Raw genomic sequence first — 23,575 nt, 5'->3', positions numbered from 1 at the left:
TTTGATTGGAAAACTAAATGTTTTGTTCTGGGATGTTGCACCTTGTAGTCAGGCAGAAGTTAACATCCCAGAATACAGTCATCTTCCTATTCACCGTTGTTAGAATCCAAAATCTCACCTAAAAGTTTAGATTTTCGGATGTGAAGCTGAATTAAATGTTAATAATATATTGGGAATATTATTGATACTGGGAACGTAAGATAAAGTATTATCTTAATATATTATTCAACTTATGTTTGCAGATTCCCGGCCAGAGATGGTTATGACATGCCAAAGAAATTCCAGAAACAGTTTGTTTCTCCGACAGACGATGATTTGCCAGTTGCTAGGACCGTGGGCTGCTTGGGATTCAGACTGCCGTCTACGTAAGTACTTACTATTTTCTATAACGTTCTAGCATTTAGAAACATGTAAACCCTAGATAATTTCGTCACGAGATTTGGCTGTATACTCGACTTGTAAGTGTCCTGATAGATTTTATTAATTGTTTGGCACGTTCTCAACAAACGTTTGCAATAGTCATTCTATAAAACCGCAATATTTATCTGTTGTCAAGAAGAAAGTATATATCCGTTTAAGTAATTTTCTCAAAATTTCATACCGAGAGCCTTTACTAAAAATTGTCGGCACATTCTAATTTAGGTTAAAATCAGGTAACAATAACGGAAACTTTTCATGAAGTCATGATTTTCTGGGCGCGGAAGCCACTAAGTGTGAGGAATCCAGGGTGATGGATGAATTTAATACCTGAGATAAGTGTACGGGTTTTTTTTTTTTTTTTTATACGCGCAGTCTTGAAACTTTCCGATCGCACCTCGTATATGTAGCAGACGGGAAGACAAATGCTTCTGAACTGAACTTGATATAAATTTTATCAACAGAAATTTTGTTTGTTTGTAGTAATGGAAAATGTGTAATTATGAACTTGCATACTTTCCATAATTAGACAGAATAGCTTATGTGTGAACGGACTCGCCGGAGTACCTCACCCGGAACACTTGGAGCCCCCACAACCGTCTGCTTCCCGCAGTGGGGGGCGGAAAGAACGAGCCAGCAGTTATACCTTGAACTCTAGAACAACATTGCCACTCTCTGTAGCGAGTTGAAACGGACAGCAATGAACTAAATCCTGCTAGGATAACGCGCGTTTATGATAGGAAGTCGTCTACGCCGACGTTACCATATCATAATGATTACATAGAACGATAAAAATAATGATAGCCCCTGATCAGACCGCAGCACGCGAAGCCAAACTACTTAGCAGAACAGCTGATATGTTTCAGTTTTTTCCGATCGCCTCAGTTTAAATTTGCGAGGTAGCGGGTTTGAATATCAGCAGGATATACCAAAAGAGATGTTTTCCTCCGGGGCCCACCCAGCCTCCTGTCCAAAGGGTACCGGGGTCCTTTCCCGGGGGTAAAGCCGGCCGGGGCGTGATGCTGACCACTCACCCCCATCTAGTGCCGAGGTCAAGGAAGAGAGAAGCTATACCTCCACTCACCCCAATCGCCTAATGAGACAGCCTTATCACTTTAAATAGACCACGACTACCGCAAGCTTCCCAGTTCTCCATTCGCAGTTATCACGCGCTCAGTTTATATCACGTTGTTAAAAGGCCAATGCAGACGAAAGAGCGACTTTTTTATGAGGCGAGTGATGAAGTGGCAAGGATGTGGCAGGAAGCGACCTTGATGCTTTTCAAGTTTTATTCCGAGCATGACTTACGGAACTAAGGAAATTCAATAAAGAAATCCCGGTCTCTAAGCTGGACAAGTGAGCCCAGTAGCCCCCTAAAACAGCGCATCGACATTCAATTTGTGCAGTCGTTTTACTTCTCTTAACACTTTATAGCCCAGTGGTAACTATATACACCATCTGCTTTATTATTTAATGTCTCAACAGTGTAACCACTGGGCTCTGTGTCATTCTCAGAATAAACAGCGATTTCTCCCTAAACGGTATGTTTGATCATTGCAATGGTTGTGATTGGATTTTGTTTTTTAGGTAAAGACTGAACTTTCAAATATTATTAAGACGGCTTTCGGATCGTTGGCCAGCGGATCGCATTTCACTTGCTGGAAGTGTCGGAGTGAACTTGTTATCTGCAGGCAGGGTCATGACACTGTCAGCTTATCCTTGCTAGCAGTCATGTTGGAAAATGTGCTTATCTTGTAGTTAGCTCTGAGGCATGGACCACTATCACGGAGAGGTCTGTGAGGGTTCGGGCTTGGTTCACTGATTGCAATCAAACGTCAAATAGAACATTTTGGGCCCACTCGTGCCATTCTATTTACGCAAAGAAAAATTTACGCTTGGCTGGGTTGATCTTATGCTCCTAACACAGTCGGGCTCCAAAAACCAATCCCACAAGATTTTCCCAGCTGTGCCCTCTCAGTAATTGAGATTACGCCATATAAACCAGGCATCCGATGTCTTTGTACAGTTCCTCAAACGCCAAAATAGAGCGTCGTTGAATAATTTATTCAAGGATTACTGTCATTTGTGGATTAAAATAAAAAATGTATTTGTTTGATTGCCATGGCTGATTGTTAATAGATCTGTCTTCATCTGAGCTGAAATAAAGAGAAGTCAGGCTTGAATATGAAGTTTGGGCTACTTTATGTTATGTAGGTAGTTTTGCTTTGAAATTTAACGTAAGATTGTGACGTTCCCTTTGCCGTTCAAGATAAGACTCCATGCAAATGTTCTCTGCATGTCATGAGTTTTCGAGAATTAGTATCAGCCAGCACTTTGTCATGACGCGTTCGTCTATCCGAATAAAATAACTGATTTGGATCAAACTTTATTATAGACTCACATTAAATTTTTCGTATTGATATTCGTATAGTTTTATTCAACCGATTGAGAACGCCCTCATTTTATGTAAGCAAAAGTGTCATTACCGTGGTGTTTAGGGACCACCGCTGTCCTTATCTCGAGCTGGATGAATACAGTCCAAATTTCCGTATTATATTTATTTTCGGATTAAAATGTAGAATGTATTTGTGGCTATTTTGGTTTGAACTTTAAGGAGTACGCCCTGTAATTAGCCTGTGTAACCTAACATGTACTTTATGTGGTGTAATGCAATGTAATGCGCGAACAGTTCAATTCATTCGATTTGCCTTGTCTCCTTCCATTCTTCGAGTACCTCCTTCTTTCTCAGTTTTTCTCTTTTCCTTTATAACTTTTGTTTTACCCTAAGTGGAACATGTTTTCTATAGCGGAGATTGTGACTACTTCGGTACAAAGATGAAATGATATGCGGGTCCACCCCATGACACTCCTTGGTAGGCCGCTGCTCATTCCGGATGCGCGAAAGGTATGTTCACGGACTGAACGTGTGTTCATTATCGAAAATAATGTCGCGTTGAAATATTATTATGCTCTTTATGAAGCATTTAGCACAGAACAAGACGATTTTCAACATTTAAGAACGCAATATGTGCTTGTCCGTGATAAATTCTTATCGAGAGACAAAGCAACTGATATTACAGCCTTACCGATTTCAGGTAGTGCTTCAGGTTCAAGAACCGGACACGGCTTTAAGAATTTAATGTTGGATTTAGTAGTTTTGTGCTTCAAGAGATTCGTGTATTAGTGTTGTTTGCGTTTTCAGTGGAACAACACACATTACTAAGAGTACAATTCTTCCAGGTTATTAATTAACTGTGCCGTACTCCTCTAGGTATGCTGTTTGAACATTTATTAAAGATTGGATGAAAGATAGGAAGAAATGTAGTTAGGAAGAAGACTCCAATTTACTTTATCGTGTTTTGGGGGCAGTAATTGAACAGGCGATAAAATCATGTGCCATATAATTGTTTACCACTGTGTCAGATAAAAACAACTCATTTGTGTTGTAATTTCGTTGCTAACTACTGATCTGATTAGAAATATTATGACTGTTTTCTAGATTTTCACCCAAATTAATTTACCCGCAGAAAATTAGTATGAAAGCAGCTAGATCGTTAAGTTAACAGCTTTATATGAAAACATTTTTGAAAGGGAACAGATGGAACTGTGTTCCTATACAGGACACGGTCGTTCCACGAGTGGTTTGTGACTTGTTTCCTGAACTTGTTTGAAGCTGAACGATTAATTCGTGTCACACCAACCCGAAGTGACCCCGAATGAGGAGGAGGTTATCAGTTGTGATAACTACATACGTAGAACGTCACAGCGCTCCACATATCAGCAGGAGGCTCCTGACCGGCTGAACAAGTGAGGCCGGGACCAGTAAACACTAAAGCCCTCCACCTCAATTCGTAGCCTCTGTGCGTAAAATCGAAAATTTACTTTGTCAGTCTAGGGGTTAAATATTTTTAAAAATTTGCGACAGAGAGATACGTTTTGTTTCTCGTCTCTGTTTGAAAGTCGCTGTGTGAAATATGTTAATTTCTCATCAGATTTTTGGGATATTTCTATATGTTTGGGTTCAAAAGCATCTTATTAAAAATTTCTAACTTTTATTCCATTTTCCTATCCGAAATCGGTGTTTCTAATAAACTTTCAGTTTTATTCATATTGTATTCATATTACAGGACGGTCTCTCAAATGTAACTACACACACACACAATTTTTTAGTCACACAAAAATTAAAACCTAAGATGTTAACACGTAAAACTGCATAATGGCGAGCTTAAAAATCTGTACTGCTCCCCCAATATTGTCAGGGTGATTAAGTCGAGAAGAATGAGATGGGCGAAAGGCGTGACATCTATCGAGCGCCAAAAGCAAGTGTAAGGCCCGCCATAAACGTTTTGAAATCTTTCTGCTAAATTTGAGATAACTTTTTTGTGTTAACACCTATGTGAACAAATTATAAATACATCAAAATGTCCAAAATTATCCATTGATTCCTTAGCCACGTGCTCACCCCCAATTGGTTAGCAGCCCGCTTTACCCTGCACCAACCATAACATATTCACTCTGAGAAAGGCAACTTCAGTATTTGCCGAAACGTTGGGTAATTTCTATATTCGCCGCGGATCCTCTTCGAAATCCACTGTTGTTTATTTGTTTTTATATTTTACCTTATAAAACTTTGCTTACGTTTGTGGTAGAATTTTAATGTAAGTTTGTAATGAAGAAATCTGAGCTAGTACTGAATCATGAGGCATTTCTTCCTAAACAATAAGTTCGAAGTATATAATATCAAAATTATTTAAACTATATGGCAAGTGTATCACAAGCTATAAATTAATTTTACAATCTAATGACCAATCTCTTTGAACCATTTCCAGTAGTGTGGAAATAATTTTACGGTAAATATGCCAAATGTAATATAAAAATTTTGTGTTAACTTATACAATATTTTTTATACGAAATGCATAAGTAGGCTTATGTTTTTGATCTATATCCACATAAAATTTTATATAGGCTTCTATAATGGTTAATTATTTATCATAAATTGAATGCAATTTGTGAGATTTCTGTTTATTAATGTGAAGGTGGGTTTATTCTGGGTTGTAGCGACGTTTCAGTGGTGTTCTATCATTAGGGCATTTGACCTGACGACGGAGGCAGCAATAACCCGGAAGACGGTTATGTTTATTATGCAATTTTCTCCAGCCTCCTGCCACATAATTTCTCTTTGGTCCAAATATTCGCCTCAGCGCCCTGTTCTTAATCACCCACCAATCTATGTTTGTCCTTAAGGAAATGTAGCATTAGCATTTAAATAACTCTGACATGTAATATCACCCTTTTAAAAAGTAACGCGTTCTTCAATTTTAAATATACTATACTGTTAATTGCCCGGCAATTCTTCACGTGTCAGACGAACCGGCCGGTCAGAGCCCGTAGACGGACAGACTGGAATCTCTTGTTCTTGTCAACATGACCGTGGTCAATAATTTTAACTAGAAAGCCAGCCAACAGCGTTTCTCTAGTTGTCTATTCTGCTAGTTTATTTCAAATGACATACTTTTAGCTGCCTAGATTAAGAACTGAATCTAACACAGAGCAACGGGACGAATGAGAAAGTATCGTGGGTTCTTTAGATGCACTGTCCCAGCATTTGAAGGTAGCCTACTGTAGAACACTACAAGAAATCATAATGAGAATAGTCGGTTTCTGGCTGAGATTCGAACTCTGGTTATCCAGAACAGGAAACAAGGAGCTTTAACATTTATATCTCGTCATTTATTACGTTTTTAGTGTTCGTCATTACCTAGCTTGAGTGAAGAATACATTATGTTCATGTCCGTGGATGGATACAGCTTTTTTCCTAGGGACTAGGCAATCCATTTGACTCCAGATCATTGATTTATATGGTCTTAACAATGCCAACCGAGGTCACTATTACTCTCGAGGAAGACTGATAAAAGTCTACAGCTCCTCTGACGCTTAGTCATCAAATAAGCAAACTGCTGACGTCACCGTCCGTGTTGTGGCGTAAAGAACACGGTGGAATTTTAGTAAACTTCAACCCTTAAAAGCCTGAACTTTTTTTTTATTGGTTCTTGAGTGGGCCAACCCCATCCAATCTTGTTGTGCGTAATTGTAGCACACAGTGTGGATCTGTCAGCGTGACAGTAATCCTTAGCATATGATGTCTGTGTCTGTTAATTTAGCTAATCTGCATGGTTCATCTGACAAGCATCATGCACCCCTGATCAAACACTCGCAGTACCCCTGCACAACTCCCCTCCCCGTTCTTCAAAGCCACCCTTTCGATTGCTGTAATTTGAACTGTTTCACTCAGAAGGATGCCGTTTATAGATATCGGAAAGTAACTTTGGCGTGTGAGTGACTTCAGAGTTATAGGAAATTGATAGCTGCGATATTGGTAATGAAAAATGCATTTTATCCCATCGTGAATCACTTGAATTAGGGTATCAAAACTCCTTGTCAATAAAACTAAATCTTAAAATTCACCTAACTCACTGTGGTCTGCTATCCAGAACTGAAACACGAGGCAAATATTTTCAGCAAAACGTATTCAAGGCTTCAGCCGCTCACGTGCCAAGTACTTTGTCCATATCTGTACCAGAAGTTCAGCGAATTGTAATAAGTTTCTCTTATTTGTTGTCAATGTGAGATGCAACCCCTGTCCTCTGTTACTACCTGCAAGGATTAGCGCGTCCTTACGTCAGCCTCGTTTAAAGCATTTAGACTTCCCATTTGCATATTATGTATTCTTGAGGGGAAGTAAGATTACGCTTATGAGATTACCATTGTGTGTGTGTGTGTGTGTGTGTGTGTGTCCTCGTTCAACTTCTGTACCATTTGATCTGTTTTCACAACATATTTCACGAGCCATTTCAGCCTTGTACTTTTCAATTTCCTACAGTAAGAAAAGTTTAACGATTCTCATACATCTTATGTCCTCTAAATGTGCCATCTATTACCTATTACGTTAAATATATATTATAATTCTTTTTTATATTCTCATATCTCGTCTTCTCCAACAGAATGTAACCTTCATCCTTGAAGTCTTTCTCGGTTATGTTGAATTGTATTCGACATCTGCCATTATCTTAAATTAAATTACTAATTAACTCCATGACGCACAGTCGTTCTTGAAACGCTGATGGTCCCTCAGATAGTAAAGTTTTATTCTATCTATCATGAAAGCCGGAAGTTCATTTCTGTGTTAAGATCCAGTTTAATATTATCCTTCTATAAACTATTTGTGGAAACTTGCTACATATAAGGCAAGGGCGAGTGGATTTTTAAAATGGTAAGTGGTTTTAAGCTGCGTTTCTGGGACCATGTACACGTATGTGTGTTCGTGTGCTGAACATACGTAGGAGTCTTACGCCTGAATTCAATGTACATCATAGCCAATCAGAGCATTAGTAAGCGAAAAATGTAAATGGAAAATTTTCGTGTTTCAGAGTGAAAATTTTGTATTTCTAATCTCAGAAGAAAATCTTGTATTGAACGTAATTTCTAGAATCAGACCGTCTATTTCTGGGTTGTGTTCATGGGTATTTTTGTGTACGATTGGTTCTGGTCGCCGAGGATAAAGGGGACATACAGATGCGAATGGTGTTTGATGAATCTCGTGGAACAGGTGACTGGTGGGCGTGTCTCCTTCTTCACGTCGCCCCATGCTGGTGTTCGTTTCCTTGTTTCCTGGTTCTTAACAAAAGACAGTTTCCTGGAACAAGGTAAGAAATAATAGGTCTCGTCTTTTTCGTATATCACGCCACACAATTTAAAAATACCAGGAAATGGGTAATGACTGAATACAGTATTTTCTGTCATTATATCACGTTACTACTCCTGCAAATAAGTTCTCGTGTTCTAGCTTAATTCAAGTAGCTAACTGTGCCGCGCTGTGAGCAAACAATGGAAAGATCCAGCAGTTATAATGTCCTAGCGTTCCAAGAACATTGGGTTGCTTTTAACAACAAATTTGCGGCAGTTCGAAAGTTTTTATTTTATTTTATATTGACAACTGCAGCTAAGAATATAAATTTTTTATATGAAAGCAGATTATAAATATTTATAAATTTAATTGTGAAATATTGTAAGTTAACAATTATAAACATGCGACCGAACGAGTAATTATTATACCTGACAAGTTTAAATTAAAATTCGTACGTAAATGGTAAAATCTTCCCTAAAAGTAATAGCTTGAAATTGACAAAACAGTATTTTCAGAATGGAAGTATTAGATCTTAAAACACCGTTTACTGTAAAATTGTTAAAATTAAATTATTTGGTTATTCCGTCAAATCACAATGTATTTAAAATAAGATAATTAAAATAATTAAAATATCATTCTGTGTTTCATATCGAATAATCGATTTACAATTGGAACAGTTACAACATGTTTCGGTTTTATTAAACCATCATCAGGTGTAAAATTATATTAAATTTAAAACTCAATTACAATTTTTTTTACAATTTTCATAGTGTAGTAATTATCTTATTTTAAATACATTGTGATTTGACGGAATAACCAAATAATTAATTTTAATTTAATAAATCACAATATGACGCAACTACACTATCTTGTAAAATTGTTGTTGGTACTTAATTAAGCATCCTGCATTGCTTGCAGTGAAAATAGGAAAACTCTGATGAGGATATTAGATACGCGACTGTTAACAGTATCCGTTACGGAGTGACAAATACATTTGTTCTTAAATGCAGTGATGGAAAGCGAGCATCAAGAAGCTCTCATTTGCGATAAAGTGTTCGAAACTTCCGAAATGGACTGCATCGTACATTTTCAGAATTATGAAGTTATTGCAAAAATAAGGAACTTTATAAGAGGCTTGGCTGAGATAAAAGAAAATGGGAGTCCATTTGCACTAGTGAGCAAACACTGCATAAGCACGTAATTGAATTAATTACGACAGATTCCTATTGATTAAATCCGCATTGAGGTGAGTACAATTTAGGGATTAGTGAAAGGAGAGCTGATAATCTACTGTATTTAAAGAACTTAAGAAAGTTGTTTAAAATTTTAACTAGGTCTGCATTTAGTCAGTAAACTGATGTTGTCTTTCTGGAAGATGAGCACAACATACGCTCTCAAGGGGAAATCGTTTTTAACCCTTTGTAGTCGAAAAAATAATGATGTAGAAAGAGTAATAAAAGAGAAGGAGGAAGGAGAACAATTAGGGGAGAAGTGAGACATTTTATTTCTGGAGGGTGAAAGACTATTTTAATGTTAAAATGATCTTAGACAATGGCAGCTCTCCCTTCTGTTAAAGGTAGAGTGAGAGTGAGGACGTTTTTTAGTGACAGACGTTTCATAACAGAGATGGCTGGAGTTTGACCTCTTATTAATGAATGCTGAAATTTTAATTTGGAAAATTTACCTCCACAAGGGAGTAAATTTTGATGAATTTAAATAGGGAGGATTGCATGAAAATTATGCAGTAGCAACTTTACCGAAGCTCGTCTAAGTAATATTTAAGAATTAGCCCGCACTACGAAAGAACCACAAAACTTCATCGTTACAAAGATCAGCTGCTTGATTCTGTTTAGGGAAATAATACCTGTTTACAATGAAAATGATAGGAAATCCATGAATACTAATTGCAGAGTTATTTGTTGTTAAGGTATGTGGTAGATAATATTTCAGTGTTTACTTCATGTAGGAGCAAATATCTCAGAGCAGTCTCTGATTATAAAAATATGAATTTATCTGGACCAGCGGATTTATACGGTCCTCTCAACATCAGAGTCGAAAGTGTAAGAAATATTTAAGACAACGCACAAGGGATATCAGAATTGCCTCAGATAGTGAGTGACCGGAGAGGTAGAATTAGATTCATATGAACGAAAATAACGTACAAAGATTTCTGTAATGAATTTTAATTTGGGTGATCATTGTTTTTCACATTTAGTAATATGTAATATTTATTACCATGCCGATATTTTTTCGGCAGGGTCCTAAGGTTGTAAATGAATGCTTTCTAGGGTGCTGCGCCTTGTAGTTTCGAGAAATGTGTACCAGACTGCGCGGCTCAACATACCACCGTGAGAACCTGAAATCCCACCGGTTTACAAAGTTGTCATCTGCATGTTTTATGCAGTAAACCGTATATACCATAAGGCACATTTCACCACTTTGAAAGAGTGAAAACAAATTGTATAGTTATCAGTTTGTTTTGGATTTATTACATTCCTCTAAAAAATAGGAGTTTCTTCATGATTATTATTTAGTGTTCTGGCTTGACGACAGGTCCATATGAACAGGATCCTTCCATCCTTTTCTCGGACTGGGACCTGTTCATATACGTTCTTGGCAGATGATCCAGAAGTGGTTTGCCATTGCCTTCTTCTGTGTGTGAATGAAGTAATTGTTGGGATGCCACGGAGGAAAACTCCGTGTTGCCTAGACCACGGCCTTGCCCAACACAAGTTATAAATTCGGGCACCGCCGGGAATCGAACCCGAGACCCCAGGATTACAAGGCCAGCGTTCTAACCGCTAGACCACCGTGGCTGTTTCTTCATGATATGATATCTTAAAGAGTTAGAAAACAAGTACCTAGAATAATTTCTATATTATACCAAGAGATGGCTAGATTGAATCCTCGTGCACAGTAGCAGGAACATTAATACTCGTGGAATCAACTGATGTTTTCTTGAAAACACATGAACAGGCGGAATTAAGCAGAATATTGTAAAGTAACATCTAATCGCCTTGAGTTATGATTACGGTGAGAGGTGAAGGACATATTAGGATACTTTAAAGTTCATCTGAAGTCCAGCAAAAGTGGCTTTTGACATCTGTTTGGAATGACCATAAATACAAGTCATTAATGTCAGGAACAGTAAAAAAGTAAAACGGAATAAATGCTCTAATTTAGACGAAAAAGGGCATAAATAACATTTCGTTTAATTCAATTTTTAATAATAATCAAACAACGGTAACGCTGTACAATGTATTTACAGTAGCTATCAATATGACATTTCTGAGTCGAGTAGATTTTGATCCAAATACCACCTGCTCTCGAGGTTAACATGGGTTAAATAGCATTTTACTATTGGATTATAGACGAACAATAACTAAATATGGCGTTAAGAGTGCAAGGATTGTATGACTCGAAGTCTGTACAGTACGAAAGTGCACTTTTTGAAAATTTTGTGCGGGGGGGGGGGGGGGGGGGTGAACTGCGAAGTGAGCGGTGTGCTGAAGCGATGGACTATGGATTCTACTGTGGCCTTGCTCTGCACTTCCTGGTCTCGTGGTTAGATATTGCAAAGTAATGTTCGTAGTTGGAAGGACTGGCGTCTTGTGTTCCAGTGTGACACTCCTGCGTCTTATACAGAACATAAATAGGCCAGTTTAGTCAATAACAACACATCAATGATGTGCACCAAACCTGAGCTGCATCAGATGAATAATCGATATTATTCTTGGAGAACAGCAAAAGGTCTACTTTTTAAAAAAATCGGCAATCAGAATAATAGACGCTACGTAAAGGTAAAAAACGTTGTGACTCAGAAACTGTGGCGAATGTAAACCAAAATTATTAATTGAATAAAATTTTTCTTGGATATTATCCATCGTCTAGTAAATATAAAACGTAAAACGACGTTTCGGAGATGGGACTCTATCTAGATAGAGCTAGGGATAGGGATTAGCTCTATCTAGTGGGCCCAACTGTGTAGGAACCTGAAGACGGAGTCCCATCTCCGAAACGTCGTTTTACGTTTTATATTTACTAGACGATGGATAATATCCAAGAAAATTTTTATTCAATTGACTCTTCACCATCGTCAAGAGGTTTTAGGTTTCAAAATTATTAAGGCTACATTTTATGCTGCAAGTAATCTCTCCTTAAGTATCTGACCACCTTGTATAATCCGAGATATTGACAGCGTCGTTGAATGAATCACAAAGTGCGTTAGAGAATGTGATGATGTTTTAGACGTGTGTAAACTGTATAACCCACAAACAGAAGAAACGTCCTACTGCAGGTTCGAACAGCGTTCTACCCAGTTATATATGAGTGTTCCACTCCCTTCTGACAGGCAGGCCTACAAACCTGACAAGCAGATCACACAAATATCTGTCCCACATAGCAATGATGCACGTGATGGACCCAGTAAATACATGAACTAGAAAACGCTACAGATTGTAATCATTGATGTTTTAGCTACAAGAGAGAACACAATCTCAGTACAAACAAATAAGAATTTTAAACAACAGGGAGACCCATGTAATTTCTGACTTGTCGTCTGTCCAGAGCGAATTTTGAAGATATTAATGTAAGCCCGATGGAAATCATGCCGAAAATTATCAGAGACATTAATAACAACAATAATAATAATAAATGCAGTTAAGAAGGTAGCGGAGAAGATCTTGAAATACAGCGAATGTGGAAGATGAAAGCAGGAGGAATCTCAATAATTATAGGAGCAACTGGAACTGTCTCCAAGTCAATCAAAAAATATTTGGCCAACATCTCGGGCGAATACGATATCAAGGAACTTCAGAAAACTGCCATTTTAGGATCTTCATACATCATTCGAAAGACGCTGTCGTAAAATATGTAGTCATCTCTAATAGTAAAACTATTATATAATACATGTAACGCGTATTAAAAACAAAACGTATTTCGGAAATAGCTGCTCCACTCAGGGGCAAGGTTTGTCTCGGGTACATAGAAGTAAATAACCTGTAAAGTGGTGAATAGATTGGATAATATTAATAATAACAATAATAATATTAATAAAGCTAATTTATTCCTGGTTCTTAATTCAAGAACCACTCCATGCAGACGTGTGGGGGGGGGGGAGTGAGTGTAGGCATAGCTCTACGCAGACCTACAACAAATTCCAGGCCTCAGGTCCTCATGGAGCCCGAATTTTTTAGGAACAAGAATGACCCTGGTTCATTGACAGATACCCTGAATCCTGCTATTCTGTAGAATAAACATAAGAACGTAGCCCATTTTGGAAGAAGATAAATGCAAGATTTAATTAGTACGCACGCGCCACATCACTTGAAGAGTCAGCCAGTAACACAACACAGCCTTTTCTAAGTGCTGGGTGATCATAGCTGCCTGTATTGAGCATAACTTCAACATATAACTTCATCACATTCACAATACAGGACAACTAAGCGGTGTATCAATTTTAGCTGTACATGGTTTTTCGTGTAACGTCTTGGCATAATGGTGAGTTGTGTATTGCCCGCAGGAACGTACTAATTACTAGTCATTACAACTTAATTAATGAGGTTGCCTGCCACTGTAAGACCACTCTGTATCACAAGAATAAAATAACTTACAGTGACGTCTCCAGTCGGACAGCTCGTGCGTGCTCTGTTCTTGAGGAAGCTCTGATGTCACGCACAAGGCATGATGGTAAGACATCTGAAAGAAAATCTTGGACGAACTTGCCATCATTACAGACTTAGTCCCAAAACGCCAGACCGGGAAAGAATATCAGACCGAAGTTTTAATCTGCTAATTAAAAAATTCTGGTTGTTTACACAGAAGAGCTACATAATTTGTGCATGTATGCATGTATTTATGTACGTACGTACGTAAGGACATGGGAAGGAGACAAGCTGGAGTATTAAGGGGCCCCAACAGGTGGCTGTGTTAAACTCAGCTGACGCTCTTGAAAAATTCGCGTGAGCAGCGAACATCCCTTGATCTTTGTCACATTATCATCTTTTCGCCCTTGATAAAAGAAATAATTGTTGTATAAGTTGACGTTAGTTTTACAGGAGGTGTAAACTTTCAGTATGTTATAACCCGTCATGGCACGTTCACTGGATATTATTGGTCATATGAAACTCTTTTCAGTCTTGTGAGAACAAAGCAGATGTTTCTTAATTTCTTTATGAAAAGCTGGCAATTTGTCTGTTTGGTGACGTTTAATACGAAGTGTGTCAGAAACCATATTCTGAATACAATTACTCGGCCACCATCTTGCTTCATAGAGCGAATGTGAAAACAAATTGAACAAGATGTTGGTCTTCTGGGTTGTAACGCCGTGAGTACATACCATTGTTTCGTAGAAGTTTATTGCCTCCATATTCAGGGCTGAAGTGTTGAAGATGGAGACAATATGTTTCTGCGAAACTATTGTCCTCCTGCAAGTTTACGCCGCGTTTCTACCAAGAAGATCAACATAGACATCTTCACCGTGAGACCCTCAAATCTCATGATCCTACAGTTGTTGAAGACAGACAGGCACACCGTCCTTATTAAATATTTAGTTGGAATGTATATCTGTAAATATTCTCTTAATGGTATTTGTACTCACCTGTTACATTTTAAGCATGTTAATTCTTTACAGAAATTGTTGAACTTCCGGTGACGGTTCCAGCAGAGGCCTTTGCAATGACCGTGATGAACTTCGGGTTTTTGAAAATTTCTTGAACTTTTGAATTAGTATGGGTTTCTGAGGAAATGCCCTTAGGCTTACTGAAAAGTTTATCACGTGATGAATTCTTCCTTATTCTTTCTACCATCACGTCCTACCATTTTAATGAACAGTGTTTAGGTTTCTGTTCTATTTAATCTGTCATTCATTAGGTAGCTCTCCTTACATTGGGGATCAGCTCACTATAAGATTTGCGTGAATAGGTAATCACAAACAACGCAAACATAGATTGACGATTTGCGATTTTGGTAGGTAGCTATTTGGTTATTCGCCAAGTAGCCATTTTTTAATCTACGTAGCTGGTTGGTGGTTCGTACCCATTACGATAGCAAATTCGGTGTTTACGGGGCGGCCACATTGCCGCTGTTATTGGGTGTTGGCCGATGCAACAGTGGCAAAGCATTCAGCAAGATAAACGACGCCCGATGCAGACACTGAGACGATTAGGTTTCGTTTTCTTGAGCGACTGTTTTTTGTGGGTATTCGTTTAGGTATTGGGTCGAATGAGGTCATCGGATCGCCAGTTGGAAATTCAGTGGATGAAATATTACGTCCTCGGGGGCTTACCGACTAACAAGATACATTTGATTTACGTTACATTGACACCATGATGGATGCCAGAGCCCTGCACTCGCACAAGGAACCCTAAGTTGTTTTTCCTACTCTGACAGCGAAGAAGAGACAGGAGGAGGATAATATTAAAATGAATCTTACAGAGTCGTTACGCGGGATAGCTTAGTAAATTGATTGTTGTATGGATGGCGGAGGTTTCGTGTCCATGTTCAGACCGGGTTTGTGCCAACCCTGTACCGGGGGTAAGGCGAACTCAGAGTGTTGCTGATTACTCTGCATTAACATGGTCGTTCTGTGTTTTAAATAAATCTTACCTTTGATGTCTAAGCTATGACTTCGTCGATCGATAAATCGTCACCTTATGGACGGAAATTTTTTAAGCATTATATGTAATTGCTGGATTTGTTACTGGCGTTGAACTTTGTAATTCAGTTACTTAGTCTGAGTTAAATTGGTAGATAAATTATTCAGTGAGAAATCAGGTTCTCACTGCGTCTGAGATGTTGCCCTTGTAATCTAGGCGTCAATGCTTACTTCCTCAACAGTCTGGGCAGTGACATCTGAAATCCCATGAATGGTCCTGCACCATGTTCACATACCACTCCGTAGAAAAGTGAGAAACTCCATCAGCTGAGGGCCACGCAGTCCGCACGCATGTACGACAAACCCGGCTTCCGCGAACAGATCTTGATGGAATGCCATGCTATATTTCTTTAAACGGAACATTAAATTTTAGATGGACGTTAAAAACATGTAAGATACATCAGAAATTTAACAGCATAACTCCGGAACCTTGCACCGAAGATGTTTTAACCGAATGTAAACACTGTCTTGTAGACTTCATTACACAAACTTATTACTAGCCTGGTTTTAAAATTAATGTATTTGGAGCAGCATTCATTTGAGTAACACATCTCATTTGTAAAATATCTCTGAACTTTGCCACGCCATTTTTATTCCGATGTTAAACTACTGCGATTCGATTAAAGACTGCCTCAGGCCTGTGTCCACTGTAGTTCAAAATCTACCTAGAGTTCTTTTCTGGGCGCCCGTGTACACTGAAGAAAACATTGCACTGTACGAACAACTGGATTATTAATAACTCTTTCTAGACTACTGTAGATTAGCTCTAACTAGATTACCCTAGAAGCTGTGTGTACCTGCAAAATACATCGCCGAGTAGAAAGTCAAGTAGATCAGTGTTTATCATAAAATATATATATATATATATATATATATTATGATAAACACTGAATAATGAGTAATGTAATTTATTTAATTTATCTTAGATGTAGATTATATACTACGTATAACTTGGATTATACATAACAACTTTGGGGGTAGAAAGTTGAAGAGAAATTATATCTGGGGGTACGCGAACAAAAAAAGGTTGAATACCACTGAAGTAGATCATTGCAGGTCGTGTCTATGTCCATCGTGTCTCATTCGAAAAGTTTAGCTACTGTTTTTTGTTAAAAATAAGGGAAAACGTGAGATATGTATTTGTTTTTTTGAAGGATTTGATTTTTTTCATAAATAAATAAATAAATCACAATCACTACAGCTAACTGAAACTTATGAACGGACAGCTAAACCTAGCTAGGGTAGGGGTATCCGTTTGATCAAATGAAGTTAGTTAAGAACCTCTCTTTTTATGTAAAGAGCCGGTCACAATGGCCGCACCGTCTGAGGCGTGGACCTCGTGACACTGGGACCGTGGGCTCGAATCCCACTGAAGACATGGATGTTTGTCAGCATCTTTCTGTGTCGTGCTGTCCTGTGTACAGGTAGAGGCCTTGCGACGGGCCGATCCCTCGTCCAAGGAGTCCTACCGAATGTCTAAATAGATCACGTAAACTCCAAAAACTTCGGCTAATGCCCCCACACTGGGTTGCAGAACCAGGGAAAACGTGAGATATGTATTTGTTTGTGGCTTATTTGAAATCCCCTCAGCACTTAAGATGGATGATAATAAATAATGATTTGGAAATGTTATTTGGGGGAGTTGTCGTGGTTTAATTTAAGCATTTGTGCCAGAATTTGCCTGGAGGAACGAGAACATTATCAGGAAATCCAGTCTCCCCGCCAAGGTTTGACCGGAGTCCTCCAGATTTTGAATCCGGAGCGCTACTCACCGTGTATCGACGTTCAGTTTTCACAGTAGAAGCCAGAACTCGACATGGGTAAAAGGGAGAGTTGGCACCGTGTCAGAGGCCAACAGTAATTTCAGTTATCACGTCAGATCACGCCGTTCTGCTTGTTTGAGTCTTGCTCGCCAGTACATCACTGTGTCCTCGCGTAAATCACGACAGATGCATCTCGCCCGTCTCTCTGTCAGTGGGTGCCTCGCCTCTATCTTATCGCGTTCACTATTTTGGCTGGCAACCCTCACAACATGCTGCATATCTGGCTAGTGTCAAAGCCACTTCCACGAATTAAATAAAAAAGGATGATGAATGTTGTCCCATGAACACATTTATAACCAATGAATTTATGGAGAAATAATTTATGAATGTGTTTTGTGTTGCTTTTATGATTTCATTGTTCGAACTGTGTCGATTGGGGGTCCTAGGAATATTTATTCCATGACACGATTTATTTCATAATTTTCTATTTATTTATATGGCTCTACAAATCCATGCAACCAAGAAATAAACTGTGCTGTGTAATCTGGCAGGCGTTTACCGACGTCTCAGGGATGTTTGGTGCCTCCATCATCAGGTGGAGGCAGCAAGAACCTCTGAAACATCGATAAGCTTCTAGCAGATTACACGGTGTAATATCAATTCAATTCATTTATTTAAGTGTTTGCCAACAGCAAGAAGTCAATAACAAACACTGATAATACATACAATAATAATGAAAAATATTACACAAACAGATCAACTAAACTTATACATGTTCAGTATTAAACATAACAGCCAAATACAGGCAAACCCAAAATAGAAACAATATTGACACAAAGAAAAATAATTGAAGAAATATAAATAAAAACAAATAATCCACCTAGGGAACACTAATATAAATGTAAAGAAATACAAAGAACAGATAAAAAGCTAGATCATCTATCAAGACAAGCTATCTAGATCTTTTCCCTTATTGAGAACGTGCCCTCAAGGGAGACAATGTTTACGCGAAATACGTCCAAAAATTTACATACGTCATTTGCAGCGGTGACGCACCTCGCTGAAGGACTATGTCTTAGCGCATTGCTCACACTAAAAGTATAAAATTCTCTTATTTTCCTCGCCGGCACACGTAAACCAACAGCGTCCATAATGGAATGGCAATTTATTTTGCCCTTAAAGACATTAAGATGTCGTCGTCTGGAATAAAGTGTTCTCAGATTTAAAGTAGATAAAATCAATTCATATTTGCGTGGGATATTAAACTTAAAAAGTCAGTAATTGCACAAACAGGCAAATTTTCTTTGAATATTTTCTAATTTATTAGAATCTGTCTGTGTAAGATTATTCCAAAAGACCGAGGCATACTCGAGCTTTGACCTAATTAAAACATTATATATAGCAACAAGGCTGTCTAGAGAGGAAAAATTATAATAAAACGAATAAGCCCTAAGGTCCTTAGTGCCTGAGAATGAACACAATTTACATGACAGTGAAAATATAGTTTATTGTCTAACAAAACACCAATATCATTTATACAATTAGTACGCATGATTAAAAAGCCACTAACTATGTAATTAAAATGGATACTGTTGGTTTTACGTGTGAACGATATAATATTGGTAAGTTCCATTTGTTATCATCAAATCAATATCTGCTTGAAGAGCTTTGCAGTCATCCACAGATTTAATATCACGATATAGTTTCAAATCATCAGCAAGTAAGAGAAATTTTGTAACAAAGGTCGTTAATAAAAATATTAAATAAGAGACGTCCCATGGTAGAGCCTTGTGGAACTCCAGATAACACCAAGTATCCGCCACGGTGATAAACTTTAAATTTAATCGGAATCTTATTTGTATTTTTTCATTATTCAGAGATGGTTTTCCATATTTATGTGTTATGTTGCAACGTAGGCTGACGTATTTTCGTTCTCATTGAAAGATTATGGAAACGCTCAAGTTGCTGGTCTGTGTAGTGGCTAGGAAGAGAGGAAATAATATTATCAAACCGCGTATTTGTTGTCTGCGATCCTGTATTTTACATGGACCTTGGAGTTCATTTATTGCACACAGATATAAAGCATTTAGAAGCTAATCACTTGCACAACAGATTGTCCTTTCGCATTGCTGAGTCATTGTGTGTCTGAGAAGAGGGTTTTGAGGACAATATTTGTACCTAAGAGGGTTGAAATGTCAGGGGGATGGAGAAAACTAGTGACGAGCTTTGTACTGATAAGTTCAAGTAGATTGAGATGGATGGGGCATGGCGCGTGGATGAGGAAAGTAAGGAAATCACCAAAGTGCTGGTCCGGATACCTGAACGGACCACTTGGACGTGCTGTGCGTAAATGGGAGGGCAATATTAAAACGTTTCTTGAACAAGCAGAGTGGGATGTTGTGGACAGGATTCATCCGCTTAGAATACGATAATGAACCTATGGATTTCGTGAAAGGCGGGGAATTCCTTGATCAGTTGAACCACTCTTAGGGCTGTATTCCGTGGAGTTAATTTCGCATTTGTTTTTGACGTTTATAATTTCATATTATCTTATGTTCCTCATAACTTTTGTTCGACTGTTTATTATTATTCTTTTCGTTTGTTTCGTTATGTTTTCCATAGGGATTTTATAAATAATTAAGGACAAAAAATATTCCAGTAACACCTTCAATGTCACACATCGCAAATGCAGGCGTATGTTCATAGCTTATGTCTCTTGTCAGTGGCTTACTGTATGTTTGTATTAATAAATTGCATATTTTATAAAATAAAAGAACATGGAAATGGCAACATCACTGTTTTGTATATTTAGGTATTAGAGGCTTTGAAAAATACTGGGTGGTAACAGTTTCCGAAATCATTTACAAAGAAGCATTTACTTATTTTAATTTTATCCGAACTTCATCATGAAATCATATATATTTGCCAGAGTTGTTTCGCAGATACTTAAAAATTGGAACATCCTAAAATTATAACTTTTATTCTGTGTACGAGATCAAACGTTGTGATCCGGTGGTTAACTTCCCTCGTGTTCGATGGGTTTAGGATTAAAACATCTGCCCTGAGACCGGCTATTCTGAGTTCTTTCGTGATTTTCCGACCCCTCCTCTTAAATTTCGGGCCATAAAAAAAAATTCCTCTCATTTTTTTTTCCAAATTCATTATTTATTAATCGTCCTGTAGTTGAACTTTGTGTTGCCTGAGCTGGTGGTAGCATCGTGAGATAAAATAAATAGACATATGTACATAAGGAGGTTTATAGTTTAGTTTTATAGAGGGCTAATCACCCAAAAGCACCAAGTTTACTCCAGCCGCGAAAACGTTTGGAGAAGTCAGTAATCCTTGGCACTATGCTACAACCCAGAAGACAGCCATCCCGAAAACTCGCAGGTCGACAGTATCTGCATACTTGGACAAACCTTTATCTTCAGCTTGTCGGCTTTCTATGGTCAGGAGACTATTGAGCAAGGATCCAGGAAGCCGGGATGTTAGTGTCAGCATTGTTCCGGCTCGAAATTCTGACATGCAGTCGCTGGCTCCTTTTTGCTGTTCAAAAGATATCTCGTACCAGTAGCAAGCAGGCTTTCTGGGTACAGTACAATGGACAGAACATGCAGGGGGCCAAGAAGATGAAGTTCATGAAAGACAGAAGTATTTGGTGTTCATAGTAACAACGAAGTTGCGAGCCCTTTTGAGTTACAGGTTTTGGGATAAATACCAGAATAAAAGAAGAAACTATGAACAACTCACCCAGCAAATAAAAAGGTTAAGAGGATGAAATCCATTGGCACGCGTACCATAGATGGAGCACAATGATTTACGTTGCTGAAAGACTAGTTTCAGAATACGAACGTATGGCCTCAAAAGAGTTGAAATAATTAGGGAATTTGTGGTATTAAGTGAGAAAGGCATAGCATTCTTTGGCATAAGGACATGAAATGGAGGTGACTACTCTTTGGCTTTTAGGCGGTACGACGCGGTTGCGGGGGGAGGTGACAAATGTGTAAGAAAATTGGGCGAGGAAACTTGCTGGAGGCTTGAAATCCGTACATGGATGACTAAAAACGGATGATATTAAAATGAATCACACGACAACGGGTTGTGGTGACGAAGAGACGCGCAGTAACGGGTAAGGATGTCGTTGTGATGGTCGCTGCTTCATTGCCCTTGGACTGTTTAACGGTTGTTTCGAGTGAAAATATTATGTGACTTAGAATGACGAGTTTTAAATGTACAGAAGGGGTGGAGTTCTACCTGTCTGAAGCGACCGAGTGAAAACCTTGTACACCCGAATCAGTAAAACTAACAATTTAAATATTTTTATTATATTAAAAAAAGAGAGCCACGGTGGTCTAGCGGTTAGAACGCTGACCTTGTAATCCTGGGGTCTCGGGTTCGAATTTATAACTTGTGTTGGGCAAGGCCGTGGTCTAGGCAACACGGAGTTTTCCTCCGTGGCATCCCAACAATTACTCCATTCACACACAGAAGAAGGCAATGGCAAACCACTTCTGGATCATCTGCCAAGAACGTATATGAACAGGTCCCAGTCCGAGAAGAGGATGGAAGGATCCTGTTCATATGGACCTGTCGTCAGACAGAACACTAAATAAATAATAAAATTAAAAAAAGAATGATTACTTTGAATTTCGAAGTTCTAGATCAGAGATGGACATGGTGATTGATTTTGGTTTACCAAAGGTCAAAATCTTCTCAATACTCGTAAGTAAGTGTCTTTCTGGCATCATTCATTCATTATCACTCTTTCAGTTCCCAAGACTCTGAGCGTTCTAATCAGTAGGGGCTTGTGATTGGCTAATACGCCTAAACGACTAACTCCATGAGAAAGTCCTTTTGAGAAACTTTCTGCCTCCATCATCGTCGGTAAACTTCTACCAGATTACACGGCGTTACAACCCAGAAGACAGTTTTCTGAAATGTTGAATCATGAAGTCAGGTAGAAGTTAACCTACGATCATCGCCCTGATGATGGAAGCAATAAGCACTTTTGAAACGTTAGTGAATTTGATAAGTGGGATTTCGTTAAGGCTATATTTTATCCAAAATAAGCCCACAAATCTTCGTAAATGAATAAATTTTATTGAGCAGCTCGGTCAGAAGTTACACGTAGTCGTCAAACCTGCAAGTTACGGATGTTAAGCGAGAGTCCTACGATGCTATGAAATTCAGATGAGTAGCGGGCGGAAGTAATTCGCTGACTTGCCTGCTTTTTCACCGTTTGTCTTTGAAATAATTTACTTACACTTTAGGGAATAAGCACTTATATTAAAAGCAAGCTTGCACACGACAGCTACAGTAGAAAAATGTTACTGGTGGAGTTTTATAACTGGTTTGTAAAGCCGTACACTTTTAAAGGTATCACAGAAATGTAAAATACGACAAAACACAAAGTCTGATTTTTATGGCTTGCGTCTTGCCATCTGAAATGAAGAAAAATTACCACATTCGCATATACAGAATGTTCCATTTGAAACGCAGACCTAACTACAACAATATTTGCAGGCTTTGCTGACATCAATACAAAAAATACACACGATTTTCTTATAGTTTTTAATTTTTGGGAAAAAAAGATTTACAGAAGAGCTTAAAATGTCCACCACCCTCTCCAAGACAAATACCCACCCTCTTTAGTAAATTTATATGCAAATTTGCGAAGTGTTTCTGGGTCGGTGTTAGCGCCAATCTATTCAGTTCTTCCAGGCGTCGTTGGTTATTCGAATAACCTCTAGAAAGAACACATTCTGCTAGTGAATGCAACTGGCATAATCAGCGGCCTAGCAACTGGGGTGACCTTGACTGGGACGTCACTGGTGATACTGGGAGGTTGTATTACGCTGGGGTGGAACTGCTTCTGGGCTCTCTGAAATGGTACATTCTATATATACAGTTAAATTCAATTGTGTTTTTTATTGTAACGCTTATAAGAAATATAATTTGCGTAATATAGCCCTGTAGTGTGTTTAATTGACACTAGGAATTTATTCCTGCTTATGCCGACTGAGTTAAATTTGTCCCATCAAAGTTACACTTGACAAA

General features: G+C 38.4%; 1 protein-coding gene across 1 annotated transcript in view; it reads left to right on the top strand.

Annotated features, from left to right (window-relative positions):
• The first annotated feature begins 251 nt into the window (after nt 1-251).
• The window catches only part of ap (apterous), a 154,550-nt gene continuing 131,226 nt past the window's right edge, over nt 252-23,575 (top strand). Inside the window, exon 1 of the mRNA XM_022074066.2 lies at nt 252-365. The gene's annotated coding sequence lies outside the window, so the exon portion shown is untranslated. The remainder of the gene's footprint in view (nt 366-23,575) is intronic.

Source organism: Zootermopsis nevadensis, unplaced genomic scaffold (assembly GCF_977971745.1).
Source record: "Zootermopsis nevadensis isolate Lab colony 2312 unplaced genomic scaffold, Znev_1.0 Znev_ptg000007l, whole genome shotgun sequence".
NCBI lineage: Eukaryota > Metazoa > Arthropoda > Insecta > Blattodea > Termopsidae > Zootermopsis > Zootermopsis nevadensis.
This window is presented reverse-complemented; position numbering and strand designations above follow the sequence as displayed.